The sequence below is a fragment of the Zeus faber genome, assembly GCF_960531495.2.
Source record: "Zeus faber genome assembly, chromosome: 22".
NCBI lineage: Eukaryota > Metazoa > Chordata > Actinopteri > Zeiformes > Zeidae > Zeus > Zeus faber.
In genome coordinates, this window is record NC_137209.1 from 20,820,910 (window position 1) to 20,841,330 (window position 20,421).

The 20,421-nt window shown below is 41.3% G+C and overlaps 1 protein-coding gene across 2 annotated transcripts in view; it reads left to right on the forward strand.

The window, feature by feature from the left end:
* The first annotated feature begins 6,408 nt into the window (after nt 1–6,408).
* Nucleotides 6,409–20,421, forward strand: part of LOC307247249 (receptor-type tyrosine-protein phosphatase delta) — a 225,232-nt gene continuing 211,219 nt past the window's right edge. For both annotated transcript variants that reach the window (XM_080023355.1, XM_080023356.1), the window contains exon 1: nt 6,409–6,434. The gene's annotated coding sequence lies outside the window, so the exon portion shown is untranslated. The remainder of the gene's footprint in view (nt 6,435–20,421) is intronic.

Sequence of the window (20,421 nt, forward strand, 5' to 3'; positions counted from 1 at the left end):
CCTCTCGCGGTCCATTCCGGGTGAAAGCCGAACATTTAAATGTGCGCCTCTAAGTGCTGAGGCAAGCAGGTCCGCCAGCCAAATACTTTTTTTTTTTTTTTTTTTTGCTTCCTCCCAGTCGTTGTCCAAGGACCCATTTCACTGTTAACATCAAATCATTAAACCCCACCCCTCACTCAGCCGCTCAGAAAGAGGGAGAGAGACAGACAGACAGAGGGTGATGGGGAAGAAAGGGGTGTGTTGCTCCTGAAGGCGTTATTCGGGGTCACGTTTCTGGGTTGTTTTTTTGGGGGTTTTTTTTTCCGCACAACACGATAGGCTATAGAAACAGAGCTCCAAAACAAGGTATCGCTGGTGGGAATGGAGAAAATATTTTGTAAGCTTATGACTTATTAAAGATCGAGGTTTTGAACACAGAATTTTAAAGAAATGGCCCTTGAAAGTTTCAGAAACATTCCCAGACTTTTGCAGCCGAAAAGACACATTTAGAAAAACTATCGGTGCTTTAAATGGTAATGATGGTTAATGATAATGACGATAATAATAATAATGTGTACTTTATTCACTGGGAAGTAGTTTCTCTCCATTTACCCACCCAAGTATGTGACGTATCTCGGCGCATATAAGTTGCATATTTACAGGATGTGATTGTCAACCATTTTCTTACAAGAACCCTTGATTTGATGCACATTCGGCCTTTGGACCCCAAGATTCTGTCCCTCAACAATCTGGTCATGTTTATGGCTGGAATTGATTCAGTCTAGACTCTGAAGAGTGAAGTTGGCATAACAAATCCAGGTCCAGGCACTCCAGTGGGTTAGAAAAAACAAATAACCTTTAAAAGTGGTCTAATTCATTAGAGATACACGCCGCCACATATCCACAAGGTGTCTCCACACATGGACACAAACGTAATAAGTAAAGTAAAGTAATCAACGCACGTGTGTCAAGGTGAACACGGGTTCATAACACATAAATTGTTTTGCGTCAAGGGGCGCTGTTGCAAGACACATCAATGACCTTAAAATACAATAATTTATATACCTGATATCCATACATTTCACAGGCAGGGCCTAAGAAAACACAAACTCATTGTTGTGCATTCTCTAACGGTGCTAATATCTGCAAGTAAATGAGACGACAGGGAAGGTAATCTATACATCATTTCCTACAGGGGGGAAAAACAAAAAAAGTCACAGCAAAATAGCAAAAGAAGTCGGCATGATCCAGCCGGACAGAGGGGGGAAATGTGGCCGGTTTAAGGGTCGAAGGAAGGAAGGCTTCACAATCCCACCTAAAAATATGCTAAATATATTTATAACAAAGATTCGGCGCATTCATTCCAGGGCTTTCACAAGTGTTGTATTTTGACCTCAGATATTTGAAGTACCTTGAAAATAGTCCCCTTTTTGTGATGAAGCGCTTGAAAAGGTCCTTGGAGGGGGGGGGGGGGGACAACACACGTTGAAATAATTTAAAACCTGTGCAATTCTCCCAGGTTTTGTAATTCAAATTGTCACGTGATAAAACAAAACAATTCCAGAGTCTCCTTCACAGGGAATGCCAGGGAGATGTACTTGGAATCCAGCAAGGTTGGGGACACAAACTTATAATAGATTATCACGATGGGTTGAGGGTTAGGCGAAGTAGGGGCATTTTTCAAAAATTATATAGATTATATTATGAATATTTAAATAAAAATAAGATACCATATTTGTTATAATAATATATATATATATATATATATATATTTTTTTTTTTTGGGGTGTGGAGTGCTTAGAGATAGATGGCAATGAGATTAATAATATATATTTTCATACTGTTGATAAATTATAGATATACTAATATAAATAATACACAATTTGACAAATGTATTACATTTGAGTTGATAAAGATCAAATTGTAAATTGTTCATATTTTGCGGGAAGTCCTTGAAAATGGAAAAAAAAAACAACAGGGCTTTAAATAGTACTTGAAAGACCTTGAATTTCACTTTGTAATGCCAGCATGAGTCACGGGCTTTCACAGTGTTACACACATTGAGTGTGCTGTAAGGTCCATCGCTTGGCTTATTCTGGATTTGTCACTCGTCCGATAATCCGTCAGCACGAATCCCTTAAACTTGGGATCTCCTCAATGCATATTTTTTCGTAATGAGCCGGAAAATAAATGTTTGTGTACGCCTCCCGTTCTTTTAAATGTATTATTTTCCCCTCCTCCCAAGCACGGCGTTCTTTGTGCGCTTTGTCCTTCGAATGATCCGGACCAAAGGGAAAAAAGCATCAAATGTGATGGCAGAGATCTGTCTTGATTTCCAAATGTGTGTGCAGGGGCTTTATTTTCGCTGAAACACCAATTTAAGAGTATTTCTCTCTTCCATTTGGGCACAGAGGCGCTGAGGTGTACCGCTGCTTATTTGCGGTGTCCGGGTAATGTGTTCACAATTTTTTGGTATATTTCTTTAGATGGCAACAAAGACGAAGCGAACAAGGAGGTACTGTATCACTGGAATGTTGGTTGGTTGGTTGGTTTATTTCAGTAGTTTTTTCGTTTCTTATTTATTTTGTTTGTTTTTTTTATTATTAATAATAGACCCTGGCTCGCTGTAACACCAGGCGGAAATGATACCTGCCTCTCTCAACACACTGAAGCTGTTGCTGTTTGAGGAAACAGTCCTGTAACAGTTGTATTAATCCCTGTGGGGGAATTCAGGCTTTACAGCTGGAAATATCATATATCAAATAAAATATATGTACACATATAAACAGGGAGTAGCACTTCCAGAGCTGACTGTTGGTTCTCAACCCAATATGAGCAGATGGAGCGCAGTGTATGTGTGTGTGTGCATGCACGCGCTTTGAAATGTTAGTGTGGTATATTATGCTGCAATAATATTACATTTACATTTAGTCATTTACATTTAGTCATGTAAATGTTATATAAACAAGTAGATATTAGTATATACATATGAATATATACATGCATAAATATTGTATACATATTTTTAAATTTACTTTTTTACACACATGAGGCAACATAATGTAAAACACTATATATATATATATATATATATATATATATATATACACACACACACACACACACACACATATATATATATATATATATATATATATATATATATATATATATATATATATATATATGTGTGCGTGTGTACTAATTGTTGTCATAAATTGATTGTTTTTGGACCTATTTAAATGCAAATGATATGTATATATAAATACTTACTGTAAATAGGTATTAATAATTATCTCCAAATATGTTGAGAATGAGTTTTTTTTTTCTAAAGTCATTATGTCCGGCCACTTTGCGGAAGCTCAGCGGGGCGATGCTCTGCACGCGCTCCCATTGGTTGATTGTCCTCCGTCTCCATGGCAACAGCCATTGTCGCACAAGCTCGTTGAGTCAAGGGTTTTTGTCACGGGAGTTTATCGCCTCCCCGTATGCGGCAGAATGCTCGGAAGCCTACCACCGCGGGGGTTTTTACGCTACAGTATACAGTGGGGGGGGGGAGCAAAACAAAATATACATCAGTCGGTCCAGACGCCGAAGCCAACGGCGGAGGAATAAATGAACAAAATGTATAAGAATAATCAGGAGAAGAGAGCCTTTGGCGCACGGAATCACCGGGTAAAGTCTTAAGTGGCGGGGCCAGGTTTGCGCCTCGGGGATGTCGGATTCGCCCCCTTCTATTACTTTAAGCTCCGTAATCTTGATGCTCTGGCCGAGTGCCGAGCGAGATTGCTGGTGGAGGGCGTTGCACTGTGCACCTGCCGCTGCTCCAAATCACTGAGATGCAGGATTCCTCTGCACGTGACAGCAGGGATAAAAAAAAACATTGACAATTTGGTTTTGTTTTTTTCATGTTGTGTTGGTTTTCTGATAAGACGTTTTTTAAAATCTTTTTTATGATGTATGCAATTTTCCTTGATTTGAGACTCATTGTTATGTTCTCATAAATGCATGTATTTATTAATATATAGACTAAAGGAATATTTACAGTAACATAACGTTTCAAGGTGCAAAGTTTTATTTGTGCTGCTTAACAGTACCACCGGTGTCCAAATGTTAATATAATTAAAAAGCAGCTGTTGTAAATGTAATAAAGTGACAATAGGTAAAACGTATATGCAAGATATTTACAAACATAATTTAAATGCAAAATTATATAAATAGAGAAATATACATATATAATTCTATATTAAAATAAAATATATACATTTTACAAAAATATATGATTTATGTATAAATATAAAAATATATAAAATATTCAACTTAAGAAATACTTGATTCATTGTATTTGTTTTATTTGTGTGTCTGTAATGTTTTGGGGATGTGATAATATCGTTAAAGATAACTAACGACTGCTGCATGTAGTCATCCACGTGCATGTGTTGACCTCAGAGCACAAAAAGATGCTCAGATACTCGTTTGGGTAAAATAATTATGATACTAATAATAATTCCGTCCTGTTTCATTGTCCCCGCTCCACCCCGGCGTACAGCGTGCGTCACGGAAATGAAATCAACTGTGATCCACCAGACAGCGCTGCGGTCCAGATCGCTAATTGGGTTTAATTCGGTGGCTAAATGAACACCTCCGTTTGAAGCGAGCGGCATATGCTGCTTTGGACGCTGGGGACCGACGTCCTTGTTGTTCAGCGTCTTAACAAGGAGGCGCTTGATTTGGGCTCCAGTTTCAAGTGACTTAGTCACGTTCAGCCGCTGAGTTGAGGCTGTGGTAGATAGATGGGTAGATGGATAGATAGGTAGATCGATAGATGATAGACAGATAGATAGATAGGTAGATGATAGATTGATGGATAGATACTGTAGATGGATAGATAGGTGGATGATGGACGTATAAATTGATGGATAGATAGATACTGTTAACAGGTGGATGAATATATATATGGATGGATGGTTGTATGGATGGATATTCAGATGGGTAACTAAATATGCAAATGCAGTAGTTTAGGCTACATCCTTGGTTCTGAACCCCCCCCCCCCCCCCCCCCCGTTAAAAGACACAATACATATTTGAAATGTATTGTTTAGCAGTCGGTCGTCATTGTTTTCTGAATTTGTCCTATTTTCATGGAAGAGAGAGCAAAGGGCGTCCAGTACACTGCACCATGAAGTCACAGACTCTGTTGCAGCTGTTTTTTAGGTTTTTTTTTGAACCAACACACATGGAGTTGTTTCACCAGTATCTGGCAATAAAGACGAATATGCCTTGAATCCCAGGCCCCCCCCGTGGGTGCAAAGTAGTCGTCTTTTATATCCCAGTTTTTTTTTTTAATTTAAATTTTTAATTTGTTTATTGATTCTGCAGTTTTGTGTCAGTTTTTGTTTTTATTATTAAAAAAAGAAATACCACAATTATTATTTAACGCATTGTTTTACTTTGATATCGTCCTTTACATTTACATTTACATTTACATTTTAGTCATTTAGCAGACGCTTTTATCCAAAGCGACTTACAATTATTCAAACACTGACGGACGCAGCCATCAGGAGCAATTAGGGGTTAAGTGTCTTGCTCAAGGACACTACAGCATGCTAGCAGGAGGAGCCTGGGATCCAACCAGCAACCTTTAGAGCACTAGACCACCAGCTCTACTGCCTGAGCTACCGCCCCCATTGCATTAGGTGCAACACTTTTTAATTGTTCTGACGTTACTGTTCAGTTTAATGGTTGCTTTCTGAAAATGCAAATAATTAATAGATATTTTTTTTACATCATCTTATTTCATTGTAATCGATTTTCTCTGTCAAGGTCGAGCTGGAGGCCCCGCATCCATTAATCCAAATGTGTAATTTAAACCCTCGCTTAGACCCGGATCGGCTCTAATCTTCCCCCTGGAAACCCCCCCCCCCCTTTTTTTTTCCATTATTATTATTATTATTATATTTTTTTTAAACCAAGACCAGAGCGAGTCCGACATCATTTGAAACTGCGACTGAGAACGGGCGTCTCGGTGAGCGCCGATCAGGGGCCTGGTCTGCGTCCGGGCGGCAGCGTCCTGCCTCCGTTTAACCCCCCCCCCCGTTATCGTTTTTAAATCAGATCTGCGCCCGTCTTCATCACCGAGTCCTCCACCAAAGTCTACGTCACACTCCCTTACCCTCAGCGTCGGAGCTCATCGGGGGAGGAGACACGATTCCCCCCGAAATCCCCCCCCCCCCCGTGGCTTCACCGATCTGCTCCCCGGGAGAACCTTGAGCCCCTCGTCTTCATTAAAGGAGTTCCTCATTGATCAATCACTGTCAGCGGATCTGCGCCGTAATTGTGCTTTGGCCCTAATGGTGACTGACGCCTCCCTCCCTCCCTCCCTCCCTCCCCGTTCTGTCGTTATCCAGGTCTCAGGAGAGGGGATGTTCCATGACTTTCACACCTTCAACCTCAAGGTAGGGGAGGCCTCCGCCCGCGGTTTATCTCCGCCGCCGACAGGGGGTTTATGACGGGTTCTACTTTCAGGGTTGCGCGGCTTTGCAAATGGAAAACGGATGGTGGGTCGTTTCGCAGTTAAAAAAAAAAAAAAAAAAAAAAAAAAAAAACACACAAAAAAAAAAACCTATCGGCGTGGGAATCGGGTAAATAAAGTAGAGGTGCGTTGGGTTCACACACACTTACATGCGTGCGGATTTATTTTTTACGGTCGTCTTAAAAAATAAATCTGAGTAAACACGGACAATTTGGGAAAACTTGCTGCCGACCCAACTCTCTCCCTCTTTCCACTCGGGAAACAGTGACTCACACTGTAAATATAGGAGAGAATTATTTGAATAAAGCACCCTGAATATTGATGCGGCTCTCTCGGTGTTAAAGGGAAGTGGAACACGTTCAAGCCGGCGGAACGATCAAACAATCAGCGGCGGCGGAACTAACCACTTAGCAAGTAGGGATCTTCAAAAACGTGTCTTTCAGAAGGCTTCTCCCTGGTCAGCTCACCGTTATTATACGAAAGTATCCACCTTAAAGTGGTTTGTTCAGGGACGTTACGGTGGGCTTTTTGAATGGAATGATTACGTTTTGGTGCCGCTCGGGCCATGTGTTTGGGCTTTGCGTGCCGTATACAGTATGCACCGTGTTCCACTCATGGACGTCAATTGATTTCCTGCCAAAGCCTGTTCTGTTGTTCAGCATATTAGCATGTTATGTGATCCGTATGGTTATGTAGGGTGCAGGTGATTTTGGTGAGAGCTCTCAAGTGAGTCATTGTTTTATAAGAGGCCTGGTTAAAAATAAGAAACAAACAAAAAAAAGATAACCGTATTCAGGGCCCCCCATAAAGCCGCATTAAGAGTTTAAGAACATTTCAAATCAAAATTATTTGAGCAATGATGAGCCAAGATATATTCGGTAATGTTCTGCAGCCCAAAAAATAATCTTTGGCAAATATTTAAGTTGTATCCTTCAAACACACATGACTGGTTTTGTTATCAGACGCTCGCTGATGATTGTGATGGTGCTCTTTTTTTCTTTTCAATAACCGTCGTCTGGGGTCTTTATAAATATGGACTTTCTGTGCGACTTGGACTGGGACTGCGTATTTTTGCAGCATTTTACCGTGGTTTTGGGTGTTGGTGGGGTGAGAGGTCTCCAGAATGGTTCAATTTTAAGGGAAGAGTTTGGTTTATGAGCCGTCACCGTCTCTTGTTTATTGGCTCTCCCAGAAACGCGATGTGCACAGGGTACTTATCACTGTTCTGCGTCGTTCCATAACATCAAAACCTCATTTTCCGAGGAGGTCATTCAGTTTCCTCTGAAAACTTGCTCAATTTGGCATTTCTCTAAATGGTCTCACATCAGAGGCCTCCACAGGATTTGACATTTGGAACAACGGAGCTAATGGAAAGACAAAAGTGAGACGAGATTGATTATCATGCGTCAGTTTTTTTGTTTCCCTCGACCCTGGTGGAGTGGCATAACAACAGATATAATGACATCATAAACACCCTGAAATGATATCATTACAAAGGCAACTTCAGGCGGGAGTTAAGGTTTCCGGTCAAAAACGCACGTGACTCGCCTTCATTAAGTGAACGTATACGACAAAGTGACCAAACGCCAGCGGATCGATCGAGATAAACAAAGTTAGCCGCCCCGTCCCGTGTCGTGAGTGATGTTTTTTTTATTATTATTATTTTTTTCCCCCTCCAGATGGTGCACTTTAAAAATGACTGAGCGGTGAAGCTCATTGATTTCCTTGTCACACGATACGGCTGGAGTGATTTCCGAACAGCTGGCAAGATGACACATGCTAATCTATCAGCGTGATAATTCCCCGTCACCCCCTGCTGGGAGCAGCTTATAGTTGATGGCGCAATCGAGGCATATTTTCAGACCCCCCGGGAAAATAAAATAAGTGATATTTGTGACTTTGGCAGTTGAGGTTCATCGGCTTAAAACATTTGGTTCCTTAAAGCGAACCAAAAAAAAAAAAAAAAAAAAAAGACGAGGGCCCAAATTTTGAATTTCTAGTGAGGAACGACTTACTAAGCAATCTTTACAAAAAGTGACCTTTTTTTTCGTGCAGAAAGGCTATTTTTTTAAGTGTTTTTCTACCCATTTGTACTTTATCTTATGCGCATACTTGAAGTGTATTTTTTGTACTTATTTACTTGTATGTACTAATTTAAAGTACAGCTTTAGTATACTAGTCATTAATATGAATTAATATACAGTAAGTGTTGTAAAAGTACACATGTAAATATTATGTTGAAACATTAACCTAACTTAAGCTGTACTTTAATAAACTTGTTAATGTGTTATTTTGGTTGTTAAAAGTAGTCAAAAGTATATAACAAATATGTTTATATACTATATATAAGTGCAATATAAGTGATTTCAATTCAACGCAACTTTGGTATATTAGTGTGAATACATGAATAATTCAAATACATACACTATAATGTGATCCATAACTTATAATACATAAAAAAATAATCCTAAATAATAAGTATACTCTCAGATAACAAACTTACATTTCATTTATTTTCCACTTAGGCTGTCTGTGTGATTTTTCTTTTGGAGATATATAACGCACAGTAGTACAGGAGACTTGGCTTTCGCTCGCCCTCATCGTGGCGTCAAGCCACCATTGTAAATGTTTCCTCTGGAACATGCTGATGCTTTATTCTCTGTTGCCTTTCACATAAGCGCCTTTCATCAGATATTTGGAAGTATGATAGATGCGGTGGCTGTGGAGCAGGCATCCATAATGATTTGACTGGAAGGGGGGAAATTGCCGCACATAGGCTTCGGGCCTTTCTGCTCAGCCATTATTACTCAAACTAATAGTCAGGAATGCCTAAAAACCTCAATAGCACGCATGGGATTGTTTTATTAGTCGGATAATGGTGGGGAAAGCGCTTTGTGGTACATAAATAGAGTTCAAGAACAAGAGCTGTTCAAATATGTAACCGTTAAATGCTATATTTACCGACGTATGGCTTGGGGGTGTAGATAATACAGGATAATATAGCCGCAAGCGGCAAATCACGGGTTCAAACCTTTTCTCGCTCAACAGAAGGAAGCAGCTCGATCGGCTAAAATGAAAGCCTCGAGCGGCAGCGAGCGGGTTTCGGGCTTTGCAAAGCCGCGCAAAGTCACTCCAGCTCGTTTAATTCTGATTCAAGAAGTGAGACCAATCACACGCTTGTATCGTCACAGTGTATGCAGCGTTGCAATAATTGCCGATGTAGCACTTATGATGGAACACTTATGAATATACTGTATATACTGTGTAACATATAATTATGATACAGCAGGGAGTAGGGACAAGTGTAGGTTGGACTAAGGAGCTGGTTGAAAATGAATAGAACACACACGCAGAACTGCATTTGTCGGTTGCACTGCATATTCAGATACAGGACAAAAAAACACATGAACTACATCAAGGGGGGAAAAAAACAAATATAAATGAAAAGGCTTCTCAAAACAGCAAGGATGTGCTATTACAAGCTTAGGTATGTTTGAATGCTCAGCTGCAAGCGGTCATATCAGTTCTGTTGAAGGTAGACCTGGCACCCGACGCTCAAGGAGTCCTTCAAGTCACATTATTCAAATTCTTCTCAATCAGTGATTTTAATCAAATAATTCCATCAACGCCAACATTACCGTGATTGCACGATCCCCGCTAAATTCTTAGTTCAGCACGCTTCAAAGTGACTGGAGTGCACGACTGTGAAAGAATGGAGACGGTGGTTTCCACTTCACCAAACAAGGGGGCGTGTGCAAGGTGAAAGAGACTGCATCCTATTGGCTCAGGTGTCTGGATAGGCAGGTTATGTCCAGTAGTATTAGCATGTTGGATTTTGGACAGGTGGACAACTATGAACTTTTGCAAAGTGGCCCATTAATTTACCTGGGTTACACACACTCAAAGTTCTGCCATTGCCCCCCCTTATTTGATTCGAACGCAATTTGTTGTGTACGTTCAGGACATAGTGGGGGACATCTCCTCTGAGGTTAATGGGGATTGCTCTAAGACAACTTGATTTATAGCCTATTTCCTGCTAAGTTAATATGTTGATTGATGGCGGCCATTTTTTTCGACCGATCTCGCTCATTTATAATAACATTAGTGTCGAGAATAGAATATAAGTGTCTCACAATCCTTGAATGGTGTACGCGAATGATGTTTTTATTTTTATTTTTTTATAAGCGCGAACGGGCATCGAGACGGAGGATCTTACTGGGCGACACGTGCATGTCCATGAGGAGGCGTTGAGGTGCCCGCGATCTGCGCTCAGACGAGTGTGCTCCGCTTCCTTATTGAACCAAAAAAACACTGTGTAGTGGGGACACTTACTCAGTCACTCTCCCCCACCCCGTTGACAGATTGCCTAGAGCGGAAAAATGGCTAGAACCGGGCCTGGTTCCATGTGCCATATATTTTTATTCATTAATTTTTTTTTACTGAGCACCTGCCCCTCTTAAGGTCTCTGCACGGCCCTGTTACGCAGCAGCGATGATTATCTTTGGCAGTCGGCCTGAGGCCTTGCGCCTACGACTGAATCCTGGCTGCGCTGATGTACAGTACAACCCGCCCTCCCTCTCGGGCGATATTAGTTAATTTTATTGTGGTGACGCATGGCCAAAATGAATCACATTTAATGCGATGGAGAACCTGCTGTTGAAACAGAGTGACCTTTCTTGTCTCTCGTCAACACGATCGCTTTTACAACGCAAGGTTTCTTTTAGTTCTGACTCATCGTTCTCATCGTCTATGGCCCAAATGAATCACTTTAAGATTGCTATGTCATTGTTGGTGGTGGTGGGGGGGGGGGCTGAGACCATATATTTGGGGAGGTTGGAAACTTAAAATGCAATCAGCAGGATCACCGGAGGCAATCAGTTCCTATTCATTACACCTGAACATTTAACAGAACATCTTATCTGGCCCCGGATTAAGTTTTGAGTTTGATTGCCATCTATAGTCAGAAATTAGAATGTCAAAGTTGAAGCTGAAACAATATTGGCTTTAAAAACGGAACCACCGCATTCTCAAGGAGACATGTTTTTCATACTATCTTGTGATTTATCAGGGTTTAAAAAAAAAAAAAAAGTATGGGTTCTGTGAAATTGTTATGTTTCTTTACAGGTATAGAGAAACCATTTACTTAAAAATAAATACACATTACAAGCGTCTAAAGCTGTCGGGAAGTGCTCCTAAAATAATACAGTTGGAGACAAATTACTTTCCAGATTCCCACCGTGTCGTTCTCAGCGGAGAACTGCTTCTTGTACAAGGCTTGGTATCTTTCTTATTGTTTCATGATATTGCTTCTGTCGGGGGTGGATTTTGTATTTCACTGATCTTTTATAAATGTGAAAATGGTGTTAACGTGTTTAGTATTTTTAGTATTATCAAGCTAGAGATTGATATTTATGCAATATCGCTCCCTTCTAAAATGGGGAGGCAGAATTGAGTGCATTTCCAGTTAACAGTTCTGCAAATGCCCCGTCCCAGAACACCGTGTGGCATATCACCACCATCCTGTATATGCAGACAGACAATTTTGTTTTAAATAAATACATACAATGGAAAGGAACCGAAAAGAATGCAAGTAAAATAAATAAAATAATTGCAATGGCCTAATTTATTTTAACAATTTATTTATTGTTGGTCCACAAAATTATTTCTCCATTTATTCCCCTTTTTGACTATTTGTTTTCCTTTTAAGATTTGGTCATCGAAGCACTTTATCACAAACACAAACAAGAACGAGGCGGTTCCGACTTCTTCGATTTCTATCGCCGAACGCCTTCAAGTGTAACCTCGCCAAAGATTTAAAAGGCGATCCAAACAACTTTTTGGTGACTGGCGGATTTAGCCGAGCGTCTGCAGTTTCCCAAAAGTTCTCCGCGGTCCCCAGCGACCTGCAGCTATCAGCGGAGGTTTTTAAATTCCAATGTCGGCACAGCTGAGTTCATTTGGGGGAAGCCAAACCAAGCACACACGGAGGCCATATCCAGACATAATGGACTGTAGCCCTGCTCACAGAGGCATGGCGCTCCGCGGTGTGTCCTCAGACACATCTGTGCCCACGCACCTAAAATGATCTTCCTTTGGCTTTGGGAAATAGGTCAGCCGTGAGGACCTGACTCCTTCCACCTCAGAAAAGCCTTTAGTGTACATTTAATTAAGACCCCCCCCCCCCCCCCGGCCATTTCTCAACACCAGGCCTAATTAAGATTTTGCTTCCCATCGTTTATAACCGTTCACGGGGCAAACTCGGTGAACGCTTTACTACTGAAGAAACTCTACGACTCTCACTCTGCTGCAGCTTCTCACTGGGCTTCAATGCAGTCCAATGGGGCGAACGCCACCTTTCCCAAATGGCAAACAGTCACACATTCATGAGTATCTTTGAACATGGTTAGAAGACCAGCATTATACCCTCACACACTTATTTAGAACTACCTTCTGCAATTGCCGCGGTACACCCGGATCGTAACATCGGCTCCGGCACGTCGCTGGGGAAGCAACACAACTTCTTGTTTCTAGTCTCTTATGTGAGTGCAAATGATAGCCAAAGGAGCTGATTTGCAGAAGTGCAAAAGTGATAATTAAATGTTAAAAAAAAACCTGATAAAAACTGCTGTCTGACAATACTGAGTTTCTTATTTTCTCAGAGGAGATTAAACTATTTTTACACTAATTTTTTTATACTATTAGTTTTACTAATTATTTTAATTTTTTTAAGCCTTTAAAGTTTGCCCCATTGGACTACATTAAAGTGCAGTGACGAGCTGGTGTAGAGTGAAGAGGAGTGTTAACTTTCTTAATAGTAAAGCATGCATCATTCAAAAACAGTGAACCTAATCTTTAAGTCGGGCTCCGGAAGAGATGTTTCCATCATAGGCTGTCGGCAGCTATGCATGCGTTTTCTTTCGTATTCTCTCAGTGTATAGGTTTTTCTTTTTTTTTTATCACCAAATTCAAACCTTAATCTCAATAACAGCAAAAAGGAACTGCACAGTAATGCCAACTTGGCCTACATTTAGACACTGAGTCATTGCTATTTCACTGCCATGATTGCTTAATTAAACGCCTGATGGTGTCTCTTTGCTTAGAGGGGAATTAAATGTCTAAATGCTGCTGGATCTGCGCTGAGACGAATAGAAATCGATGGGACGTAGTGGTAGAACCCAAGGTGTTTTCCGACTTGTTTAGGGTGAGCGTTTTGTATTGATGCAGTCCCAGCCTTATTTACTGAGCCAAAAGCTCATTCCTCTTAGTGTCAGAGCATTGATTGGTGATATACGAACAGTGTGCTTACTTCGTGCTTTGAGTAAAGAGCTAAGGTTGCTGCCAGCGTGGTTACTTGTTCGTTTGTTTGTTTTTTGGGGGGTTGGATTTAACACTGTGATTGTATAAGCTAAACTTTTCTCAAAAAAAAAGCCAAAGCCAATTTCTTTATGATGTCCAAAAATGAGCATCCTTATTAAAACATGCTCAAACCTGCCGGGTTCCTCACAAGGAAGATCAATTATGGAAGGAGGATGTTCTTTATATTCACAATATGTCTGAAAATAAAGTTGTGCTAAAACCCAGTACTGAGACATGCTGGGACAACAAAAAGATCAGATTTTGGCAAAAAACTTTCAGGGATCATTACTGTCAATAACCACAGAGGTAGCCGCAACAAATTGAAGCCTCGTCTATTACCACCAATTTGAGCTGCGTTCCCATATGCCGAAAACATCATATCCTGTTATGAAATGGTTGTATATAAGTAATGAAAAGGCTCTGGCGGAATGGGGAGCCAATACGATTTCAGACCCATATACCCCTGGGGGCCTTTCCCCGACTGAGCCCTTCTACTCTCCACTAATCTGAGTCCGTTTGGTCTGAGCTGAATCCGTCCTCGTTCTAAGCCTCCCCTTGTCGCTCTCTTATTAAAAGAAGAAGAAGAACTGCATTTCATTCGACCGGGATCATATTAACTGCACTTTGTAATTGTAATTTGGTTGGGTTAAAAGGCTCCGCTGATGTGAATGAAGCGTACATTCCACATGTTTCCAATATCACATATTGACTATGTATGATATAATACCCTTGTGACATGCTCAAAATTACTTTTAGTCAGAAGCTAAATGGCAGTTTCCCAGTAAACTTTAAGAAGATTTTTTTTTTTTTCTCTCCTTCCTTTGGCCCCGAGTGCTCCCAGGCAAATATTTTAAAACCCAACCGCATGAAAATATTTCCTGAAAAGGGGGGCATCAAGCTCATGTCACAAACATTTAGTTGAACTGAAGACCTTTAGAAATACTCAAAGCTGGGAAGCACATACAAGTCCCAAAAAATGAAAAAGGGGATTATCTGAGTGCCTCTGGCTCTAGACGCTGTAATACCCAGATGTTGCTGAAGTCCGTGAAACACGAGAGGCTGAATTAAATCTTTCCAACAATGTCGGCTTGTCTGCTCCTGTAAACCCTCGGCGTTTTGTAGTCGCAAAAATTAACTTGACCTGCGTCGGGAAGCTTGAGGACGTGTAACAAAGCGCCAGTCATCGTATTACTTCATCTGCTACTGTCTCATCTCCGCGCCGCAATAAGCTCCCGCTCTTAACAGGACCACCGGGGCTAATAAGGGTTTTATCTGCCTTTTTGATATTCGATATTAACACCTCATCAGAGTTAAGCCAGCGGTGGCTTTCGCCTTTTCCCTCCATTCAAACGGTGTCCCAAAGAGAAATCTTATCAAATTCAAATTAAGTATAGCCCCAAAGGCCAGAGAGATACTGTTTCCCCGTCACTGTTCAAACTTGTCACAATGTCCATGAGAAACTTTGCCGACACGATGAGAACTTTACGATTGTGTTGTCGGTTTGAGTAACAACACTCTCTGGCTGTGTCCGATGGGAGGAATAATGACCACGCTCACCAGAAGAACACTTAGTGGTACATTCAGGCTGGGAAGTTTGAGTTTTTAATATGTGGTTGAAATGGTGCCCAGTTCCAAAATGTTGAGATTGGGTCATTAATGCAATCTTTAACTATGAAGGGGGGGGGGGGGGGGGGCTCTGTTCGGGTTTCTTTTTGTTCCCTCAAACACTGTAAAAACCACGATTGAATTTGATTTGACGCCTGCCATTTATGAAGCAGAACTGAAAATAAATACGCTTGGAAGAACCGCATATTGATTTTGGTCGGTTTCCGTTTGTGTTGGTTATTTTAAGGCGGCGTCTTTCTCAGAACGATTCTCCGAGGTAAATCCAGTATCTGGCGCCGGAGTGTAAAGGTTCCCCGGAATCCTTATCATCCCTCATGGCATCTTTTGTCAGGTTGTATGAAAAAAGAAATATTAACTGGAAAAATATAGCTCGGAGTGATAGAAAATAAATTACTTCAGTGTGGCGAGGAAAGGGAGATTGTGAGATTTATCAAGCTGTGATGGAAATGCCTAAGTCTCTGCCCCTACCTTGAAAAATTAACGGGAAATAGAAATACCTCGGAGCACATACCAGTCGTAATGCCAAAATCTGTTTTCTAAGTGTACGCGCGTGTCCCTGCCCACGCATGTGCTTCAGACTTATTTTGAGGGTGATGCGTCGATAGAAATTAGTCTCGTAAAAGAAACGCTATTCTGCCGCTGTCAACCTGTTTAACTTTTCGAGTGTGTCGTCGAGTGTGCGTTCAAGACAAGTTCCGTTTCCCCCACAAGCAGCCTGGCTCCGGTCCCCACCGATTTTTCGTCGGTGGGACAACTTGACTGGCAAAATCTATAATTGTACAGATAAGCGAACATGTTGGCCTGATAAAGGTTAAATATCGGGGATGTGTTCTTCATCCGTCTCGAGCCAATTTTACACATTCAGCTCAAGCAATACCGAGTAGTCAGAAGAAAAAAAAAAAAAACGGCAAGTCAATATCAATTGATCTGAAGCCTTAGCAATTACCTCCGTGTGCAGAAGACCATGTTAAGGTCACTATTATCTTAGCTCATTTTATGGGTCAGTGCCCTTGTTTTCGCCCCCAAAATAAATTCATGGCATAAACACTTTAACTCACCTTGATAAAATTTACGACAAGTGTAAACGGTTTCGTAGAGGTGTAAGGTACACTACCAGCCACTGACCCTTGAATTTTTTATTTGTTTTTTTTGCTGGCCCCTGATAAATTTAGGTGGAAAAAAAATCAGTGTATTAACATGACACTCTGCTACATTCCCTGTCCCAGCATATGATGAGGGCAATACCTCACAGTACTTGGCGTGCAATACCTTCATCAGACGTTTCATTTACATTCTACTGTATGTTTACCATCGACCATAATTCCATTTACTTCCATACCGTCAAAGTGAGTTTTAGCCTGTTTACTACGAAGAAAACACAGAATTATCACCTGGCCCCACTGAAATGAAATGCCATGTCATTAGGCCATATTTGCTATTTGTGCTGATAGCTCTTAGTGCTTTTGAAAAAAAAAAAACACTTGTTGCCATCTTTGTCAGCAGGACCAGGAGATCATTTCAAGGTCTGTTTCTCACCATATTGTTTGAGTTTTCAAAAAAAAAAAATATATATATAATACATGGATGGGTAGATATAAAAAAAAAAAAAAAGATATCATCAGGAAACTGGTCAGGGGTAATGTCAAATCTAAAATGCGTGTGCTGACTAGTAAACAGCTATGGTCCTTTAACCATCTTTATACAGAATGGCCCCAGAGCTGCAACTGCATTGGAGTGCATTTTGCAGGCACATTTCCCTAAACCTGCGTGTATTTCACCCCAAGTCCGCATTCCTTCAGTCTCAATGTTTTGGAATGCACCTTTCGGCCTCCGGGCTGGCCTGCAACAGCTCTGTTACGTCCTTAGAATCCCAAAATAAATTCAATTTCCAACGCGGTGATCTCCCTAATGAAAAATCAATGCTCTCACTCAATGCTCGGCTCCCATAGTGCCGGTTGGAAAGATGAATTTATCTACGGGCCCGAGACGGCACCCTGGGGGACACCGACCTATGTGATCAAACCTCATGCTACAGAGTGTGTCCAAGTAGTCCGCCGTTATTACCCGGCTTGTGCTCTTAATGTTAACCCAAGGAGGCGGGATGACAGTATTGATCTAATGAAAGCCCTATTTATATTCTCATAAATCCCCTCAGCAGTGATTACAAAAGCACGTCACTGTAGCGGTCGGCCCGCTCTCGGTTTTGTGGCGTATGTAAGCCCGAGATGTTTTTGGCTTGTAAACATGCAACGCCAGCATATCTTAGCATGTAGAATTCGACGCTTATTCCTTCAGTTTTTTTTTATTCTAGACTCGCCACGGAACTACCAAAACAAAAACTTCCAATTCAGCAGTGTGCTCGCCCGGAATCATTAGTACGCAATTGCCTCTGCATAGTTTTCACATTTCACACCAGCAAATGAACTAATGCAGGGCAACTCTATGAAAAGATAATTTGTAATAGGTTTGCTTCAAGTTTTCACACTCTGGAAATGATTTCTTTTTTCCTCTCTTTTGTTTACTCCAACAATCATTAGCGCGCGGGTGTTTTATTATTTTTACGGGATTGCAATTGCACTTCCTGCATTGTCACGCCGCGTTGCCGTGAACAGTTCAAGGCTTGGCGGTTATTAATAATGCCACCCCTCGTCAGCAGCAACCGCAGATAAGGGGGACACGCGGTTGTTGTTACGGCATATGGTTCGCAAAGTATAGATAAGGCCTAATCCCTGGTAGGCTCCATGTAATGCATAGTAAAACTGACAAAATTACAGAACACACACATGTGCAAACATCAGCCTCTGGGTTGAAGGGAAAGTATGAGACCAAAAATAAACACAAAATAAATAAAAATAGGTCTGATTTTTATAATAGTGTAAAAATGCATACGGTGCATCACGTTAGAATGTGTGGCTGGTAGGGAGATTTCATTTGCATGGCCCCAGAGGAAATTGTATGCATTTTGACACGCATGAACGTGTCCTACCCGTGGCCATGTTTTCACGAATGAATGCAAACGTTAAATATAGCTGATTATTTGTCTCCTTCGGATAACTCTGAACCAGGGCTCAGCGTCATGTCTGCCTATGCGGGGGCAGATGTCTGGCTTGGCAAATATAAATCTTTTCACAAATGATTGAAGGTGTCCTTTGGTGAGATTGATACAGAAATCCATACGTTTGAACTGAACGATGTGCAGCCGAATCCTAAGCAAATCAGAAAGTAAACGTTGCGGCATTGTTCCCAAAAAAAAATAAAATAAAAGTGTTTTGCAGGATTTGCCGACAAGCGTCTCAGAAATAATTTGAGACGAATCACAGTTGCACCCCCCCCCCCCCCCCCCCAGAAAGACAAGTATCGGGTGTAATTTTAAACCGTATTTAAATGTAATGTTATTTTAAGATGAGGGGTATTTTATTTCTCCAGGTTTCCATCGGAGATAGGCTCGGCTCCAATTCACGAAATCCCTCAGACAGATGATCTGTGTCCATTTCGGTCTCCATTGTGTGAGGTCCTCTCTAATGTGGCTCTACTGCTCATAAGCAGACGTTGAATGATTAGCGCTGCTCCACCATTGACATAATTTGCATTTTAATAGACCATAATTACAACTCGGGGAAAATAAATTGCAGTTTGAAGAATGTTTGAATTACTCCAACTCTACACTCTACAACTGGTGAGATAGCGGTGGGGGTACGCGGGAGCTGTCTGGATGGTTAATACCTCGTCCCGTAATGACGGGAGGAGTAGGATTGCAAACGATGGTATGAACTGCATTAATCTCGGTCTTGGAATAAACCTGCGTGGTTTTGAGTATGGCCAGGTTTCGGCCGTATTGATACGGCGCAAAAAATGGGAGAACGTAATGCTTAAAAAAAAAAAAAAAAAAGAAGAAGAAAATCATCTACCAAAGTGGTAATCCAAAACTTCGCCCGTGACGGGTGGATTTCAATACAAATCCCAGTCTGGTCCAACGCCGCTACTTTCTTTTCTCGAAAGTTTGCCTCCTCCTGATCGATAGATTTTTAATTTTTTTTTTTTTCTTGGTCGCTAGAGAGGTGAATATTTCTTTCCTTCGAGGGTGCTATCCCTTTTTGGACTGTTAATTCATATCGGCAGCTGACTGACATAACTGCCTTTCACTTCTTGCCACGTGACCTTTGCATTCTTGCCGGGAAAGGCGGACCCCCCCCCCGCCAACGATGGAAAGACCCTACAGAGGAGCATATGCTTTAAGTAAAAACTCTAAATGCTTGTTTCTTATAAAGAGCCAGCTTAAGAAAAAAAAAAAAAAAAAAAAAAAAAAAAAAAGCATGAAATATGGGATCTTTTGATTTTTTTTGAGCACCACTTTAAGCCATTGGGCACTGATGGGCCATCACGCATTGGAGTGTTTCTCAAACGCCCGTGGCTCTTAATGGACACAAACTGACATTTAATGAAATGCATGATGTTTGAGCCGCATGATGCTCCATCAATTTGCCAGGCACCCCCCGCTGTCTGGATGTTTTATTACATTATTTCCCTTTTGGTTTCTCATTAATGTCCGGGATAATTGCGGTTAGTCTATTTCGCCCGGCCGTCTTATCGCCGTAGCTCACCTGCTGAGATGTGACACTTCCCGTTGGATTTGCCCAGGGATGTCTAACCCGGCAGCAAAAGCCCATGTGACCCCGTAAGCAAGAGTGACAACACAATAATACTCCCTGCAACTAATCTTTCATTGGTGGATTATCAGATTAGAGGAGCCAGTTGTTTATGGGCTCGGCGACTATCGAAAAAGTTGATCTGTCAAGTTTATCTTCCACTTGTCGTATCAAGGCGTAGTTTGGGACATACAGTTGGCTGCGGACGCCAGATAAGGGCCCGACATAGCTGAATGGAACCTCTAGAAAACGAGGAACAAGGCCTTCCTTTTCAGGCCGACG